Here is a 14,740-nt window from a genome sequence, read left to right as displayed (position 1 = left end):
TATACTTAAGTTTTCTGGCGGTAAAATCGTTCTGAAGAAGTAACTTCCAGTTTTCTTCTCTTCAAAATAGAGGGCGGAAGGCAGGTGGGGCAAGAGGAGTCTGGGGACCTCCTGGGTGCGACCTCAGACCTCCCCACCAGGGGGTGCAGCCGCACTATGTAGGATCTTAACTTCCCTCCTGTGGAAGGAACGTGGACAGGCCTTGGTGGAGCAGTTAGATACAGGCTTATTTCGTCTGGGTTTTTAGCTCAGGGCAGTTGATTCCTCCTCAAAATTGCTTTTTCAAATGGAAACCTGGGGCGCTGTGCTTTTGAGGAGCCCCTTTCTATTTTTCTTAAAAACAAATGATCAACAACTTTATGTCTGCCAGAAAAATACACTCAGGATACAAGAGCAGTAATATAGACTCTGAGAGAGTATTGATATCGTCTGCTTTGGCCTGAATATGAAATATGGGGGAGTCAGTTTCCAGATGTCACAGAATCTGGCTGGTTAATCAGATCACGTCCCCTGAAAGATGATTTTGCCATTAGACAAATAAATCTCATACTTCATAACGTGTTTTACATAGGAGCCATTCTATGTCTGATTTTTAATATTTTACATTTTTGTAAAACACAAAAGGTAACATATCAATGAGGAAGAGATAGAAGAATCTGTAGAAAATGGTAAAATGTGTCTAATACACCATGTTAATGAGGTTTCCTATTAGTATCATCCTAGTCCATTGTAGTATATAATCTAGCCTCACTGGGAGCTGCATAAATCCTTTTGGGGAACAGGCTGTATAAATAAGCCAACGTTGTTAAGATATCCACCTTATTTTTCCAGTTACTCAATCAACAACATGTGCAGTGTATGGGAAATATTCTATGATATAGGTGACATCTCAAGTGCTGGAAAATGATTGGCTTTCTAATAAATGATGCTGAAGCAAATAACCACACTCAACCCATACATAACAGTAAATGCCAAATGAATTAGAAATATAAATGCAGAAAATGAAGTCACACAGTTCTAGAAAACAACACCATTGAAGTCCTTTGTGGGGGAAGCTTTCTCTTTGTGACTCAAAATCCACATTGTAAAAGAAAAGACGAATAAAAGGCATAAAATGAGCAAACACATAAATATTGAAAAGATTCCTATGCATACTCGAATTACCACATGCAATATTGAAAAATACAACTTGGAGGATAATATTTTAATACTAGAGGCTCGGTGCACGAAATTCGTGCACAGGGGTGTGTGTCCCTCAGCCCAGCCTGAACCCTCTCCAATCTGGGACCCCTCGAGGGATGTCCAACTGCCTGTTTAGGCCCGATCCTGGTAGGATGGGGCCTAAATGGGCAGTCGGACATCCCTCTCCCAATCCAGGACTGCTGGCTCCCAACTGCTCACCTGCCTGCCTTCCTGATTGCCCCTAACCGCTTCTGCCTGCCAGCCTGATCACCCCCTAACCATTCCCCCTGCCAGCCTGATTGATGCCTAACTGCTCCCCTGCCAGCCTGATTGTCCCCAACTTTCCTCCCCTGCAGGCCTGGTCCCCCCTAACTGCTCTCCCCTGCAGGCCTGGTCCCCCTCAACTGCTCTCCCCTGCAGGCCTGGGTCCCCCGCAACTGCCCTTCCCTGCAGGCCTAGTCGCCCCCAACTTCTCTCCTCTGCAGGCCTGGTCACCCCTAACTGCCCTCCCCTGCAGGCTTGATTGCCCCCAACTGCCCTCCCTTGCAGGCCTGGTCTCTCCCAAATGCCCTCCCCTGCTGGCCTGATCACCCACAACTGCCCTCCCCTGCTGGCCATCTTGTGGCGGCCATCTTGTGTCCACATGGGGGCAGCCATCTTTGACCACATGGGGGCAGCCATCTTGTGTGTTGGAGTGATGGTCAATTTGCATATTACTCTTTTATTAGATTATTAGGATAGACCAGAATCGCAGGGCCGATTTCAGAAACATACAAAGAGTTCTAAAAGACCGAGGAAAGCCAGGTGCAGACGGCCACGTTGGTGGTGGTCTACTTCCTCAGCATCTCTAAATCCCCCTGGGAGAGTGGCCAGAGCCACTGGACAGAGAGATGGAAAGCCTCAGAGACTGTTTACAATGAAACCGGTCACAAGGTGTTCAAGAGAACTTCAAAATACAAGCAGATGGAGCCCACCATGGAAACACAAAGACTCATGTGTTTTTGTTTGCAAGAAAAAGCAGAGGACGTGGCAGTGCATCTGAATGACCCAAGCAGAGGAAAACCCCAAAATAGCCATGGTTTTCACTATAAGCACAGAAGGATGATTTGGGCTGCTGAAGCTTCAGTCTCCACTGAGGGTGTGGCAGCTGTCCCAGGTGAAGCTGGAGGGTTGGGGAGCTGGGGCTGGAGCTGCTCAGACCCTGTTGACTCTCATGATGGACCCACTGGGGCTTTCTTCCAGGGTGGGACCCGGAGCCTAGGAGAAAATGCTGGGAGTGGAGTAAACATTTCTCGGAGAGGAGACAGTTGAGGAATAGGAGAGAGGGTCCAGATGCAACTGAAGGAGGACACAGAGCCAGGAACTTTCAGAATCCAAGCTGCCGTATGTTTAAAACACTCCCCACAAATAATAGCAAGAGGGCTCTGAGGATTTGAAAAGTTGGTGCAAGCCACGATTCCTTCTAAACTGTCATGAAAACCGTGTCACGGAAAAATGAGCAACGGAAAAGGATTGAGGGGAAGTTCTGGGTGAGTTTCAGGTAAAAAAAGACTGAGGAAAAAATATCAAAGCCCTTTAGGAAAATGGGAAAGATATGAACAGACCGCCCACAAAATGTACACATCAACACATAAGAAAAAATGTTCAACTTTATCCCTAATAAGAAACAGATACTGAGACACCGTTTTCCTGTATCAGGTTGGCGAAAAATCAAAAGCTTGACAGCACACCGTGTTGCCAGGGGTGGAGAACAGGTGCCACTATGTACTGCTGGGGGTGGAGGAGCAACAAAGTACCACTCTGTGGAGGGGAACATGACCCAGTACATCCAAACTATGGATACACTCACAGCACTGGGCTGAATAGCATCCTCCCAAATTCATGTCCAACTGGAACCTGCGAATGTGACCTCATTTGGAAATGGGGTCTTTGCAGAATGTAATTAAGTTAAGATGAGGTTGTATTAGATTAGGGTGGCCTCTAATCCAATGACTGGTATCTTTCTAAGAACAGACCAGACAGGGAGAAGGTGACAGCCGAGGTAGAGATTGGAGTGCTGTGCCTATGAGCCAAGGGTTGCCGGCAACACCAGGAGCTGGGAGAGGTGACAAAGGATGCTCCCCTAGTGCTTTCCTGGAGAGCATGGTCCTGCCTGCACCTTGACTTTGGAGTTCTAGCCTCCAGAACTGTGAGAGAATCTACTCTGGGGTTTAGAACCTTAGAGTTTGTAGTACTTTGTTGCGATAGTCCTGGGCAATGAACACGTATCCTTCAGCCAAACAATGCCACCTCTAGGAATTCATCCTGAAGACACCTCAAAGAGTACAAAAAAGAATACGCACAACTCATTCATTAGGGCATCGATGGAAGATTGGTTGACTAAACCGTGGCACTTACTCTCAGTGGAATGCTCTCTAGAGCTACACAGCTCTGCGAAGGGATGAAGAATGTCAATCTGAGCTGGGGGACTGACTCCAAAGTTGGTGCCACCAACCCATCACTCCCCCTACACACACGCAGGGAGCTACATGGAACTCAGCTGGCACAGATCTTGCTTTGTCAATAGAACACAGGAGTGAATGGAGCCAATTCTTTCTGAGGACTGGCAACTTCCACCCGCTCTCTCTTGGAGATCACATAAAAGAGTGGGAGCTGACAGGAAATATGGCCGGTGCATCCAGCAATGTCTGAGGGTGTCACGATCCAGGACACTGAAATTATGGTCTCTTTGGCAGGTCTGGCTCCTGGGGAAGACAAGAAGACCTGACTCTCTTGGCCAGGGGTAGGAGGTATGAGGAGCGGCTTTTAAAATCATCCAAGTCATTCGTTCCCACTCTCTCCCACCCAAAGTGGCCTTCATATTGAAGGCTGGTTCCCAGGAAGCCAACGCAGGCAGAGAAGGCACCATGTGCCAGTGTCTCGAGCTGTGGATGGACTGTGGTTTCCACCTCCCTCATCGAGGGGACAAGCTGGCGAAGCCTCCTGATTTCAGGGTGACCGATGATATAGCTCAGGCCAAAGCAGATGGTTTTCAATAGCATTCGATACAGATTTAATTATGGAGTTGGGGAAAAATAAAATTATTTTCACAAAGTGGGTAGGCTGAAGTGGCATTATGTGTATGGTGATAGGACTTTGATTTTGCTATTTTGTTAAATAGATATCTGATTGAAGAATTTAAATGTAAGTACCCTGCCCTGGAGTCCTAACCATCCAGGGGGTGTCAGTAGCTGACTATAATAAGGGATTTGATTGGCCTTTATCCTTCATTCCTGGGAGGTAAAAACTTTTGGAATTTCCTGAATGATGGGAGTGTCTTTGCTTTCCTGGTGGGCCCCTTGGACCACACCTGAAAGTCTGTGCCAACGAGCTGACTCATGGGGGCCATCATACTCTGCGCTAATGAGATGGCTCAGGATGCAGGCTGGCCGGGCCAGGAAGACTAGCGATGTGATTAGAGAGTTGGGCTTTGAGCCACATGCTATCAGCGCGACATCTGGGGGCTGGTGGGGGCTGGAGGTGGAATTTAATCATGCAGGTGATGATTCAATCAATTCTGCCCTGGTAATAAAACCCCAATAATCTCCGGATCCTGAAACTCTAGGGAGCTCCCTGGCTCTGCAGCACCGTGAATACTGTCATATATCAGCAGTGACAGCAGGGCGTGGGGTCCCGGGACCTGTGAGCTTCCAGTTCAGAACCCTCCCAGCCCCAGATCTGCTCCCCAGGTCTCTGTCCTTGGCTGATTCTCACATAGCCTTTTGCTGTAAGAAATTTGTCATTGTAAGTTTAGTGCTTTTCTGAGTTCTGTGAGTCAGTTTAGCCAGTTATCGAGCCCGTGGGTGACTGTGGGGACCCCTGGGTTTGTAGAGAGCTGGTCTGAGTGAGCATGGCCCTGGAAACCCCCAGCTTGCCACCACTGTGTGCTTCATGGCTGGCAGTTGGAGGACTGCACCCGTCACTTCCAGTTTGGCAATGCCTGGGTGGTGATGAAGAATGAGAGGTGGGAAAGGCATGAAGGGGAGATGGGGTGAATACGTGGGTGACGGGGAGGCTGGGCCAGCAGGTAGGCTGATGGCCTGGAACAGGCTCCCATGTCCTTGTCAGGCCTCTGCATCCCGCTGGGCAGTGGCGGCAGTGGATGGGACCTGGCCTGTGCTTCCGGTGGGGGTCTGTGGGGCTGCTGGGGTGCCCTCACAAGTCTGTGCTGGTGGGGAAGGATTGCTGGATTGTCCCGGCCCAGTTGATCCACCAGGTGGGGGTAGAGTCTTCCAGGGGCCACAGCTCCCAGACCCAACACACAAATCAGTGGCAACAACAACTGAGCTCAGGGTACAACCAAAGAGAGGCCCTGTCCCCTCCAGATGCCAGCACGTCTGCTTTTCCATGTAGGCGGCCACCCTGCCCGGGCCAGGAGGTCTGGTCACTTAATTTTCAAGTCACGTCAACAAGTATCCATGAGTGGCCTCATCGGTGGCTAAGAGAACAGTAAATGGCTAAGGAGTCATTCCCCACCTCCGTGGGCTCTGGCCACCCAAGTGGTGCAGGTCCCTGCACAGGAAGCCACTGGAGGAAGAGAGTTAGGGTCGGCACAGACCGCAGGGACTCTGAGTCCATGGAGCCTTGACGGGGCACATGGAAATACTTAGGTCCTAGAAGGACACTTAGGGGCTGGCTCGTCTGAAAGCTTGGTGGGCACAGAGCCAGAGCACAGAGGAGGTCTCACAGAGACAGACCCAGGGAGGTGTGGCAGAGATGCCCACCGAACCATCTCCACCCAGAAGAAGGTGATGGAGAAGTCCGGCGTAGGAGCCGCTTGCAGGCCGGCTATCCCAGTGGGGTTACAACCTGGCTTTCCTTGCCCAGCCGCTGACTCTGTTTCCTCTATATTGGTGCACTGGCAGGGGCAGGCGGCCTGCCCCTCGGATTACAGCGGCTCCCACATTCCTATCTCAGGTTCAAGTGCAGCAGGAGGTAGTCCCACTGGCTTGGGTGCCCAGCAATAGACAGTCACTGTGATGCTGGTGAGATGCTCTGATTCCAGCCATGGGCAAACTATAGCCCGCGGGCTGGATCCGGCTGTTCTATCCGGTTCTCTTGCTCTCCCCTCCGCTCCTTTACTTTGAATTTATATTAGTTTACACAAACACTCCATCCATGCTTTTGTTCTGGCCCTCCAGTCCAGTTTAAGAACCCATTGTGGCTCTCGAGTCAAAAAGTTTGCCCACCCCTGCACTAGACCCAGGTCATGTGACATCCCCAGACTAGAGACCAGGTGCTTAAAGGCCAGCTGGGATGGTCTCAGCCCAGGTCTGGATGGCATCTCCAGAAGTAGGGAGAATGGGTGCTAGGTGTCCAAGTCAACAATGACGAACACTCGCCGGGCCCCACCTCACAGGGTTGTGGAGCAGCTCAGTGAGTTATACATGTAAAGTGCTTGGAGCAACGCCTGGCACACCGTGGGTCCTCCGCGTTAGCCTCGACTGTTACTATTTTCGAATCACCATGCTCAGCTCCTCACTTGCACCGTGTCATTTAATCCTTACAACAGCCCCATGGAGTGGGTGTTATTTTCTCCATTTTACAAACAAGGAAACCAAGGCTCAGAGCAGTTAAGCAACTTGAGGTCACACAGATGGAGCCAACATTTGAACCTGGGAAATCCCACCCCAGAGCTTGTGTACTTCAAGAGGAATGCCTGTCCTTTAGGTGGAGGTCACAAGGCAGGACATTAGATGCTACTCTATTTAAAGCATCAATCATAGTATAAATCAGATCCTCTCAGGACCCAATTTTCACCCTGGTTTAAATTTGGAAATCTTTTTAAACTACATCGATGCTTTTAAGATAGAATTCTGAAATGCCTGTGAGTTAGCAATACCAACCTGTCATCCCAGCAGCCAGAAAGAGTTGACGTAGCTCCCAAAGTATTGTAACTTACAATGAGGAGGGCACTCACACACTCAGAAAGTGTAATTCAATGAATAGTGGGGGTCTGGATTAATTCCCAAATAAAGCTGTTATCATAGGAATTTATGAACAGAGGAATAAAAGACATTTAGCAGAATCTCCAGAGGAAGGTACCAGGCATAAAAGTCAAACTATGACTGTTATTTATCACTTCTTCTCTCTTTTGTGGTCTGGCACCTGGAGCCCAGGCCTGCAATGGTATTGTGATAAGTGGACAGGGTCACGGTGGCTGCCCTCACGTGGAGGTGAGAGGGGCCCTTCTGAGTGGCGCATAGGTAGTTGGCAGCGCTGGTCCGGTGAGATCGGGCCTGGACTTCTGACCACAGAGCGTCGGATTGTAGGTCTGCGCTGAAGCCACATCTGTGGTGATTTGCTGCAGCAACAGTAAACACATACAGGCAAAGAGGAAAGCAGCGTCTGTGCCTTGAGCAGCCCCTGGTCTGAGCCACGTCCGGAGGGGCTCTGGGCAGAGTGAGCCAGAGCAGACTTCAGGTGTAACTGGGTCACCGTGCGTGACGCCCAGTGGAGGACAGGACGTTTTGCCTGGTGCGGTGAGGAGCACGGCCTGGCTGCATCATGGAGAGGGCTGACAGAGCCCAGGGCACTTGGGCCCTCAGAAATTGGCCCCGAACATTCTCCCAGAGCACACAGCAGCAGAAATGTTAATGAGGAGAGCCCAGGTGAGATCCCCTGAAGCAGCCAGGTGTTACCAAGGGGTCTCTGGGGAGGGGGTGCTGGGTGCTACCTTTATTTGAGGGAAGTTATAAACTGATAGGATTTGAGTATCCATGACAAAATGACCTCAGTTAACAGGCTGACAATATGTGGAGAAATTCAAGGTAAGCAAAATCTTAACCTCCTGAGCCTCAGTTTCCTCATCTATAAAATGGGGAAAATAATTGCTACCCCAAAGGGCTGTTGTGGGGATGAGTCAGATAAGGTGAGCCTAGTGCCACCTGTGCCTAGATGTTGGTGGTAACTTCGTCCCTGCCTCCTCCTCCCCCTCACATCCTCTGACTCAGGGAATTTCGTGGCAAGTGGTGGTTTTAAGTCAAAATAGGCAAGTGGTGAGGAAGGGTGGGTGGGCAGTGTCTGTCTCAGGTGTGGTGTCAACCTGAGAGAGCAGGAGTGACCTGGTGGCACAGCAGTCACCTGAGCCCAAGGTTTTGACATTCAGTCTTAATTTGTGAACGTGGGACAAGCCTGCAGAGGCAGGTCTGAGGTAGGTTTGAGCCCTCAGGGAAGATGAGGAACACCTGTTCAGGTGTGGTGGGGAGAGGCAGGCCTCTGTACCTGAAGCCTGGGCAGAGGTTCTTTGTGTCCTGGGAAAATGTGAAAGGTGAACCACAAGGGGGCGCTCACTACAAAAGGATTCTAGGCCAGTGAAGTTTCACTGGAACTTAATTTTCTTATTAACCTGCAATTTACAAAATAAAAGAATACGAACAAAAGAAATTTGAGACTTTCCTGGGCATTCCTTCCCTTTCTCTTTTTCCAGTATTACTGGCTTGATCTGGACAACCTAATCCTGTGAGGTCCCAAGGTCAAGTCCAGAACCAGGCACAGCCTCCTGACCCCCTGGGAAGGAAAAGCTCCTAGCACTAAGACACAAACCGCATGCCCCCGATTTCCTAGACTGATGAACGTTCTCTCCACCCCAGTATTGGAGAGGGGCAAAGTCAGAGTCCACAGGGCAGATTTCAGGTTGGGATCTTATGATTGTCTCCCAACCCAGAAATTCCAGAGATAGGGAGGAGTTTGGTTTTATGCAAAAATTATTCTACTTCTACACACTTGCATATTTTGCTTTTTAGGCATATCCTCCTTCATCTTTCTCAGGGTCCCATGCACCCCAGTCACCAGAGTGAGGTGCTTCGGGGCCCAGCGCACTGCCTTCAGCAAGGAGGGAACCCAGACCTTTGGGAGGTAGAGGCAGGTGTGCTTTATGTCCTTGGGGAAAGTCACATGAAGAGCAAATTATAGCAGAATATTTCCTCTCATTAGTCTCTTGTTGTGTTGTGTGTGAGTAGATGCATAAAGAAAATCTTAATTTAAAGTGCTCTGTGAAAGATCCTCGCTGAATTCTGCCCACCTTGCATGGCCAAGGGGGGGTATCCCGCCCGTTTCGACCAGCACTGTGAGGCCACCAACTGTGAGCTTTATTCCCAGGACCGTCCACTCTGGGACCATGAATGTGTGGCTGGTCAGAGGATTCAGTCCCATGGCTCCCGGGACAGACCTGCCTCTCTTGGTCATTGGCTGGGGCTGCTCACAGGACATGCGGCCCCATGAGAACACTTAGCAGACAATAAGGCAGAGCTAAAGAGACACATGGTTATGCAGCCATCTTGAGGGTTACCTTGATGGTGAGAGGAAGAAACATGGAAACCAAAATGAAAGGAATGATTTAAGCAGTGGAATCTGCTGAAATCAAGGTATATGTATCTCGATGTGAAAATATACAACTTAATATGAAGTCGGCTTCAACCTCACACAATGGAGAGATGGATTTAAACGTGTCAGGAAATGAGCCTTCTGCGCATGTTAAATATTGAAAAGTAACCAAAGACATACAATAAAGTTCTGGAATAAAAAGGGCAGGCTAAAAACAGTAAATTAAACTATACGCTGCTTTATTAAAATTTTACAACTGGTTATCCCTGCACAGTGGGATTATAGATGAATTTTGATCTTTAGTTGTTTTTCTTTTTTTTTTTTTCTCTTTTTTTTTAAACTTTATTGGGGACTTTAACCGTGTTGTTGAGGACACCAGTGAAAGGGTCAGGCTCTCATAACTGCCTGGTACCTGCTTCCCCTCCGCGGGGCAGCAGTTGGCACCATGGGGCAGTGGAGTGGGTTTGTCCCCTCCATCACACCACAGCTTCTGCTGCCCTCATGTGGACAAGGGACCCCCACTCACCTCGTCCCCAACTGGGGATTGGGTGGGGTCTGCTGTCCTCTAGGCCCCTGATGTGGGCAGGGTTGTGAGCACCCATGGTTTTGACATCTCTCTCGGGTGGGATTGAAAAGCGTGAAGCAAGCCTGCCTACCTGAGCGGACAGCCCTTGCCAGGCTCCTCTGGGCAGGGGCTGGGATGCGTCTCCAGCCAGGGCTCAGGGGAATCCCCTTCTGCTTACCAAATGCCCAACAGCCCCTCCCTCTGCAGGCTACCCAGCCGGGAAGGCACGCAGGTCCCCAGGTTCTGCTCCATGGCTCAGCACAGATGGATTCGGCTTCCCCTGGCATGCCAGTTAAGTGGTGTTCGAGGACTCATAACACGTAGGCATTAAGCAGACCCATTGGAATGCAACTCCCAGGACTAAATTCCCCTCCTGTCATGTGATACCCAAGGTTCTATAAACAAAGACCCTAATCCGTTAACTACTCTTTGGGGTGATAAAATGATCTCCTTGCCAGTTATCTGGATTTTTAGAAAACAAATTATTTCTTCTCCAAGGTTTTAAGCCCCTTCTTTTCAGACCATAGGGGAGAAAACTTGGCAAGAAGCAAGTTTTCAGTCCTTTTGCCACTCATGGTGGTGTTGTGGGCCCAGGATCACATAATCAGTGTCAGTTTCTCCCCTCACCGTTTTGCTGCTGAATGAGATGGACACAGTGTGGCTTAATTAGAGGCCTGGCCTCATTTCGACCGTATGTTAAATTCTACATAATCTATGAACTTTCCCCATTCCAGGCACTATCATTGTTTCTAGAAAAGTGAAAGTGATTGGTGGTAATAAGATCACCCTCACAAACAGCTGTGAGAACCAAGCTGTATAAACTGGGCGAGGAGATCGCCTGGCCAGATTTATTTTTCAACATTACCTAATATTGCTGCGCAGCCAAGTCTTGGCCAAGACTGGGGACACGTCAAGTCAATTCCTATATTAGGGGCCAGCATTTTAGATAATTAAGGAAAGCTCTGGGCTATATTCACAATATCCATTACCAAGAAGAAAACAATGTCACCTACAGACAACATGTACCATCCAAAATTCACACACCCTGCAAGATGATGCACAGCGTGAGATCCGTTGCCCATGTGGCTCACAGACACAGTTAGACCAGACTGTCTCTGAATGTCCCTTCTCTCCCGTTCTCCTCTCTCCATTCTCTTGTCCTGGGCTCCACCAGCGGGGGCCATAGGCCCTTTCAGTGCATGAACAAGGGTGATGGGCCCTGGGGATCCCCTAGATAAAGGACTCAGAAATCAGACAGTGCTCTAGCCCTTCCGGATCTTCCAGGTGAACTCTCTAGGGGTCAATCAAGTGTTTCTCATGGCAATGTTACCGGTGGAAGTGGAGTTCTTGGGGTGCTTTGAGGAAATGAATTTCCTGCGGCCCCCAGGGGAGGATTGGGTTTCGTGGAAAATTTTCTTGATGATGTAAAATTAAGGGGGTTCCCCTCCAAGGTCCCATCTCTCTCCATCTCGCCATGGAAGAAGTCCAATCTTGTCTTCACAGGGCCAGAATTAAGGCCACTGCCTATAATTTCTGCTCCATATTAAAGTCCAGTCCATATTAAAGTCCAGCATCTGGCTAGTTTAGCTTGTGTCCCAGCTGCAGTCCATTGCATGTGAGGTCTGCATGGCCATGGGCCAGGCAGCTGTTTAAGGCCACGTGGCTCTGGAGAGAGGAGAGGCCAGTGCAAGGGCGAGTGAGGGTCATGGATCAAGAGAGGACAAGAGAGAGGGAACTCTTTGTCTAGGGATTTTAACCAGAAGCTTCTTCAAGCTAACCAATTAAGTCTCCAAGATTTTGCACGTGTTTCAGATGGGGTCCACCAGCTAGCCAATCCATTGTTCCCCAGGCTAGACTGACAGGCAAGTACCTCCCCTACTTCACCCCAACTTCACTGCACATGCACCTATCTCCCCCCTTGTTCAATCCCTTCACCCATTGATCTACAGGGAATGGACCAGTGGTTTCCTGGGGAGCATGACCGGTAGCTTCCTGGTGAAGCTGCCCAGATGACCGTGCTTATGATGTCTGGCCTCTCCTTTGCTCTCTTTCCTTTATTAATATTAACCAGCTAATTATGTGGATAACAGCAATAATGGCCATCTTGCATGATTATAATGTTAAATTATGCTCAAAAAGTTTCCACGTCTTCATTCTGTGTTTCTGAAGATCCTGAGAGTGAAGGATACAAGAGGGCAGGGAAGAAAATTCAGTTTTCACTTAATATCCACATCGAGGTATTTCCACTGCTCCATAGGAGCAGGTGTACCAGGCGCTCAGGTGGGGTGGGCAGTGTGAGCCATGTCTAAGTTACCTTCCCTGCCTCAGTGTGTGTGTGTAGACTCATTGGTGATCCAATACCCCAAAGTTAGCACCTATCTCCACACAATTTCCTCTTCAAGAACAGAAGACAGCAGTTGCCACCACTCCAAACTCTCAGACCCTCCTGGACCAGAGAGGGATCATGTTTTCGCTAATCCCTTCACTGTCCATGTGCCTCTCTCCACCACAGCACAGTGCAGAGGGGTCCCAGACAAAGCTTGCTCTTCCCCATCCTTCAGAACGATGCCTCGCGTCATTTAGTGCTGGTTACATTTTGAGGCCGAGCACATTTTTACCTCTAATTGGTTTCAGGCTTCAATCAGGGACATGACTCATTATCAGGAATTCTTGAGAGCAAACCCAGAGTCCCAACCCCCAGCCTCGGGCTCCCTTTCCAACCTCGGTGGGAATACATTTATATTGGGCTATCCTAGAAAGTATTTTGAAGATTCTGATGTGTTAACTCCTTAACTCCCTCCCTCCTTAATTCTCCTTGTTTCTTGCAATGAAGTTTTAGTCTTTTGCAATGAATGAACTCTTGTATAACTATGTACTAAATATTGTACGAGGCATAATTAGACGAAAACACAATTCGTTGTTTATCTGAAATTCAAATGTAATTGGGCTTTTGTATTTACTTTCGCAACTACCCTTTTAGAACCACCCCCTGTCCTTCCTCTGCTCTGCCCAATCTCACAGGGGGCCACCCCCCAGCTCCCTTGTCCTCCAGGTCTCTGATCAGTTTGGCGAGCAGGAGGACAGGGAGACCCAAGACCCAGGTACCTGTGCTTCCCCACAGCGCTGGCTCAAGCAGGAGACCTCCCAGCCCTGCGAGGGCAGCTGCCCTCCATCACTGACCTCCACGCTGCCTGCCATCCTGGGGGCATGTTCTGCCTCCCCAGCCTCTGATTGAGCGATACCCTGTGTTACATGTCCTCTGTTTGAATGGTTTAGAGCCGGTCACCTGCACTCGCACCTGTGACCTTGGCTGAGAAGCATGCTCACTCTTTGCCTTCCAGCTCCTCTGGGCCCCTCACTCTCCTTCAGCACTTATTTCCTCTCCCCACCTCCTTCCTCCTCATTGCCTTCGCCTGTAAGCACGAAGCAGCTATAAGCCAGGACACTAGAAATTTCCCACTAACATTAAAGAACCAAAGCTACTTGGCAGCAGCCACCTGGCCCTGCTCCACTCTGGGATGAGTGTCTGCTGCGAAATTTGCAGTCAATCGGGAATCTGAAAGATGGCATCGCCACTGGTCACCTGCACTCGCACCTGTGACCGGAAGGATGGAGTTTCGGTTCTTGAGGAGAAGAGGCTGGACTGAGAGCTCAACCGCCTGACCCTGCTAAGTAAGATTGTCCAGAAAGAGAAGAAAAGGTTGGGACTCCCTGCTGTAGAGCAAGAAAATAGAACGTCAGAACTTTCAAACCCAGATCGATGTTTCTTCCTGACACTTGTCCCTGGTCCTCAGCACTCCATGACCACAAAATAAAATCTCATGTTCCATTTCAATCAATAACAAGATGTGAATGTTGTGAGAAATCCGGAATAGTTTAACTACTGGAAAGGGATCTCGTCAAATGATTTCCAAGTCACATGGAAATAGTCCAAGGCAGCTGCGTCCTCTGCTCAGGAATGGCTCCCGCCATCTTCCACGTGGCCTCCTTGCCATGCGTTTGGCACCTTTGCCCCGTGCCTCCCAAGACCATCCCCCATGGCCCCAGTGGAGCCTCTTCCAGGGTCCCTCCCACTGTGCAGCATTGGTCCTAACTCCCCAAGCGTAGCAGAAACTGGGCGGTCACTTTCATAAGGACTTACAGAAATCTGGGGAATCACAAAAGGGAAAATATTAAAAAGACATGCTTAGAGTTGCCACCAATATTACTACATTTGAGCCCTCCAGCTGGGCTTTCTGTGCCTCCATGTTCAAGTCAAACTGGCAAAAGCTCCCCAAAGGGATGATGTAAATCCTCATTGCTGTGTCTGGAGCTGCCCCTCCCCACTCCATGTAGAGTGGGGCTCCCTACTCTCTTAAGGGAAACCTCACATTACTCACAGGGCTGCAGTCTAGCCCTGTTCTTACCCAACAAGATAATCATGAATAGTCCTAACCTTAAATACATGTATCGGTTAATTAACATTAAGTATTACATAATAGATATCACACAAATTCTATTCCTTTTCATAGTCCTGATGCTGAGCCTACAAATCTTCCTAAGTCTGTGAGTTCTTTATTCCTGTATCCCTGAACAGGACAAATGTGGCATGCACACTCATACACATGTACACATGAACACATATGTACA

This window comes from Plecotus auritus (genome assembly GCF_963455305.1).
Source record: "Plecotus auritus genome assembly, chromosome: 5".
NCBI classification, from domain to species: Eukaryota; Metazoa; Chordata; class Mammalia; order Chiroptera; family Vespertilionidae; genus Plecotus; species Plecotus auritus.
The sequence above is the reverse complement of the archived record's forward strand: the minus strand, read 5'-3'. Positions refer to the sequence as shown.